Here is a 5,471-nt window from a genome sequence, read left to right as displayed (position 1 = left end):
TTTAAAAAAAGCATTTCACGTTTCTCACTTTTATTGCACAACCGAAGAAAATGCCTATATCCTAAAGGTACATAGTGGTATATGGAATTGGCAATCTTAGAAAAAAAATAAGAGTTAACATGTCATTTGCTCACTAGTTCTGCTGCTTCATGTGTGCACAACACTGAAAGGAGTCACACTAGAAACATAAGTTTGCAAGTTCATGCAGCACTTGAGAAGCTGCACTAGAAGGGCATGCTTTTCGCCAATATTAAGCTAAACAAATTTCCTGATAAAGTCACGAAATTTGCAGGCACAAGTTGGAATCAGCTAACGCAAAACAGAGGTAATTGGAGGTCACAAGGCCTTCGTCCTGCAGTGGACATAAAAATAGGCTGATGATGATGATGACGATGAAGCTAAACAATAAGCTGCTGCTTGCTGGAACAGTTATTATTCTGAACTAAAACTAGCGCATCCAAAGCAGGTTGAAATGCAATCACAGTCAGAGGCGATATGACAGACTTCAAAACTTAAGTGCCTAATGGCAATGACATCAAATAGCAAAAAATATGATGCAAAACAGGATTGGATAATATAAAAGTGGAAAACATAAGAGTAAGTCACATGTACACAAAATTCACTGACAAGTAAAGGCAGGTGACTACGCATAACTCACAAATGTTCCCAGTACAGTACCTTTTTTCTTCTCTACATCAAACAGCTCAACCCAGTCCCTTAACTTAATTTATACACACAAAAAACAAAAACAGGCTCTTTTTCCACTGTACAGCATCACACATCTATTTGCAACGCTCCAGAACATGCTCGGCTCACCTATTTCAAGCTCAAGTAAGTGACACAATGCAGCACGAGACAGAAGTTTGTTAATGGAACATCATAGATGACCTAAGCTGCATGGAAACGGCACCAACAGTGTGCAAAAATTGGTGAACGCCTGTGTGCTCTGCGATATCAGTGCACTGTAAAGAACCGCAATGAAATAAGAACTAATCCGGAGCCCACCATTATGGTGTTTCTATAAGACCGCGTCCAATTTCGAAACAATAAAATGCAAATACTCAATGCTCGAACAAATAATGCAAAGTGAGTATCCATGGCAGATGAGACCCTTGGCAACACAGAGCAAAATAAGAAAGCTATGAAGGCCTCAGTCCACCAGCTAATGTTTCGCCAAGAGCACTTGTCGAAACCCCCGGCCAGCCCAGACTGAAGACAAGTCCTGTTATCGAAATGGTGGCTAGCGCACTGATGCTCCCCCATCAACCGTTCATTTCGTTTTGTGTAATCCAGAGTGAGGCGAATGAAGTCGATTGTTCATGATGCAGACACGACAAATGACTGTTGTTCTCTGCGCTTAATTATTGGGAGCGGGAGGTTAGCTAGCACACAGTAGACATGAAAGACATCCGCCATGCATGGCATAAGCTCAGTTGGTACTTTTTATTGCGATAGCAATTATATGGACACTCAAAAGCAGATTTCTGCCGTCGGCGTCGCCGTCGCCGTCGCCGTCGCCGTCGCCGTGAGGTTCCGTATGACGTCATTTGGAGATGAAATCGTCGCCGCGCGCCGAACGCTGTATGTGCGAGTGAAAGGGCGCGAGGGGCGCGTCTTTCACGGGGAGTGAACGCGCGGCGGAGAACAAACGCGCGTTCTGCGCCGTGCTCGCTTAAGGGCTGCAGAAGTAGGCGTCTCTTTTCTCCTTTACAATCACCATATATGTAGAGCAAACGCGCCTTCTTCAGACGCGCGAGAGGCCGTGGGGGAGGGGGAGGGAAGGGAGGCGACGTTTAGCTGCGGCACCAAGTGCCTATTTATATCAGAGGCTCCAGCAACAGTCACCAACGCCGCACGCATTTTGAGCTAACGCGGGCAAAACGCCGATGGCGTCGACAACAGTTCTGCGTGTTGTTGCTACCAAAGCCGCTCACCTTACTTCGTATGACATTGCTGTGTTGCTATCGCATTCATTGCTTCGCCCTTAGGGCGAAACTGTGACATTTTTTTGTTCAAGACATTATATATTTTAATCCTCTGAATCATTCGTTCGAAATGTATCCGCTCTTGAGCGATATTGTAAGTGTCCCTAATCTCCTCTGGCGTAAACTGAGAGGCATGGAGAAATGGATGCATAACAAGAACAGCATTCTGGTTTCCTAAAACTGTCTGGATGCCTGGAAATCCCTTATCGGCAAGAACTGTATCCCCAGGTTGAACAAGATCGAGGAAACCAGAATCAACTGTAATGTGGCCATCAGACAGTCTACCACCATAGGCTTTTGAACAAAAACAAATCATTCCTCCTGGTGTTACAGCCACTAAAATCTTCAGCGTATATGCGCCTTTGTAATTTGAGTACAAGACTCGTTCTTGTTGCACAGTTGGTGGCTGCTCTGTACGTATTTCTGTGCAGTCAATAATCATAGTGCTGCTAGGATAATGCACCTTAAAACTGTCTGGCATCGTGGCCTGAATCACTTTTGATGGGGGGCGAAAAATCCATTGTTTAGTTGCCACAGCGAGCGTCTTGAGAACACTCTTGAAATGCCTTGATGCTGACGTTTCGCTTACCGAGAAGAGAATAGCCAGTGATGAGTAGCTGATTCCAAGCTTTAACATCAAAAGAAACAAAAGAAGCCTATTCTCAGCAGTGACATCACATTTTCGCTCTGAAGGTGGAAGCATGCTCAGAAGCTTTGCAAACACTTCTTTGCTGACACTGCACAGGTCTTGCAATGCATTTGCAGATTTAGCGATGCTGTCATAGCCGGAGAAGTAGCTGGTTCTGTGGTCAGAGCCACTATGCCTGCTACTGACCTCTGGCTTGTGTTGCACACTGTTGTCGCATGTCTCAAGATGTGTCACTTGAGTTGATGTCCCTGACTCATTACTGAAGCACATGAACACCGAGAAATTCTTGCTTGACACGCTTGTTTCTTCAGTTTGTGTTTCCTGCGTAAAATTGCAGTAAGAATAATACATCCATGTTGGGTTACAGTGGCAACCTCATTTTCATCAGTCATAACACAGAACTTTATCGATGATAAACAAACATTTCAAACTAGCCGCTCCAGAAAAATGCTGTCACATATTGTGCATCAAGTGCTGCACTGAAAAAATTAGAAGGGAATGAGCAATATGAGTACAACACTGCTAACTTGCTGCCTATGCTACAAAGGGAGGCGTAACTGAGCATGGTATAAGAGCGGAGAACATATTTAGCTGTACAATTTCAGGCATTCAACTTCAGTCTGAACTTTTCAGGAGCTTACCACGGATTTTACTGCAGTGCAAAGCTCAGCAGCGACAGTAGACAGTAGATCCAAGCCCTCTGTCGAGCTCCGCTCGTACAACAGGTCTGTACTAGTTGCTAGATCAACTGTGGCAAGGCTGCTGGTACCAATGGCTCCTGTCTCAGCTATGTAGGGAGAAGCTGGTCCAGGGGAATCAGCTGATGCAGGAGTAGCCAGTGATGCAGATGACCCAGAGTGCCGCTGTTTCCACCTGCACGTTTAACAGAAGCTTGAATGTCACTGCTTCTTGTAAACACACATGGATTTTGTTTTGGGTACATCTACATGCATGCATTCACATTTATTTGTAGAGACAACCGCATTATGGTGAAGCTAAATGGGAAAAGATGTAACATATTGAAGAGTCCCAGATTTTGATGCAAACAAGCCCAAGTAGCACATCAGAGAGAAGCTTACCTATTAAATCTAGCCAGCTGAGCAGTAGATGAAGTGGACCTCTTCTTGTACACGGTCGGGAGTATTGTTGGTACATAACCTGGGTGGCTTTCAATTGTGCTTTTCTCGCCATTCACAAAATGTTTGGAACACACCCTCGAATCTCGATTAGGCTGCCAGCTAGAGGAGTCCTCAAAACTGAAATGAGTAAAACATGAGCAATTACCATCCATCTGATGCAACAGGTGTAGCAGTGTCAATCAATGAAAGGTTCATGATTAAAACAGCTGGACAACACGCTGCACTTTAAAATTATTTGTCTAAGTATTACTAACCTCACACACTTAATACACACTGTTTTCTCCCCTGCTTGAGTGCCGCAACAAATTTTCGTCATTTTTAATGTACAGTAGATTATGCACTAATACAACATGAATGAATGAATAAACCTTTATTTGAAGAAGTGACTTGGCAGTCGAGGTGGTAGGGTTCCTTATTCCAGGAATAAATAGCATTAATGAACAGCGCAAAGTGGACAGCGGACAGGAAACGCTCATGACAGCACAGGACCCTTGGCGTTTCTTGTCCGCCGGCGTCAACCACGACAACGCCGCGAAGATTATGTAACATCGAAACAAAATTAAAACACGACCATAATGGAGGACGGCTTCCGGTGAACATGAAGTTTCTCATTCCTTGCGATGAACTCGGCTACGAGTAGTTTCATCGTTATTCTCAAAAAAACAAATGCCACAAGACGGGAGAGCACAGTGCGTCGCAAACTAGTGCCAAATATCGTATTGCATGTCCTTTATTTCGTCAGAACGATTTCCGTAATTTTAAACCAAAAGTATGGAAGAATATTATCAACCTACAAACCGTGAAATATTGATCAAACAATAAACTGTGACATTACGCGACCGCCTCGTAAAAACTACCCGTTCACTGTTACCCGATTGCTGCTAACTGAAAAATGAACCTCGTCCTTGGCTGCTTTGGTAACGTGCAGAGATTTCTGCTTACAAATAGGAATTCACTTACTTGACTCGTCGCACGGCGATAATCCATTTTTGCCTTCGTGACTTCTCTTAAGGCTTCGACGGAAAACTGTACAGGCTCACGCCTGGCGTCCCTTCGCGACTGTGGCAGTCTTTGACAGAGCAGTACCTGCGCCCACTTTTCTTCTTCACATGGGTGCGACCACACGGTTCTGATGACGCCATCGGACCTTAAACTACAGAAAACAGGCGCAGGGGGGGTAGAGGGGGGGGGGGGGGGGGTTCCTGTTTAGAACGTTAAAGCACTGCGCTTTAGGGCCAGTTATTGTTCTGTCTGGTCCTTTTTTTCTGTGTTCTGTTGATCACGCTGATTTTTTTTACTATGTACAACATTCCTATACCGACTCCCGCTGTTTTCACTTATACTGAACCTTCATGCCAAAACAGTTACCAATTTCAAGGTAGCCAGTTGAATGCCACGTGGTTGTGGCCGCTCACAATCATTCTCTGAAACCGAGCAATAACGCAAACATTTCGCTTTCTTCTCTTTGCAATGCACCAATCAAACAGAACGGTGGACGATGCATGACGCAGCGAGAGATGCAAGCAGTGTGTGCGCATCAGGGCATATAGGGGGGGGGGGGAGGTCATTCATTTTGGCGCTGTATTCGTCATCGGCCTCGTTCTCCATCTTGAAAAATGTTCCTCACTTACTTCGCGATTGGCGTTCTAAACATAACGACTTCTTGAGCTGTCCTGTACCTCTGCTCCGTGCGCACAG

At 44.9% G+C, this 5,471-nt stretch overlaps 1 pseudogene; it reads right to left on the bottom strand.

Annotated features, from left to right (window-relative positions):
• Positions 1–1,317: 1,317 nt before the first annotated feature.
• On the bottom strand, positions 1,318–4,915 carry LOC119459184 (uncharacterized; annotated as a pseudogene).
• Between the last annotated feature and the right edge of the window lie 556 nt (positions 4,916–5,471).

Source organism: Dermacentor silvarum, chromosome 7, assembly GCF_013339745.2.
Source record: "Dermacentor silvarum isolate Dsil-2018 chromosome 7, BIME_Dsil_1.4, whole genome shotgun sequence".
Taxonomy (NCBI): Eukaryota; Metazoa; Arthropoda; class Arachnida; order Ixodida; family Ixodidae; genus Dermacentor; species Dermacentor silvarum.
The sequence above is the reverse complement of the archived record's forward strand: the minus strand, read 5'-3'. Positions and strand labels throughout refer to the sequence as shown.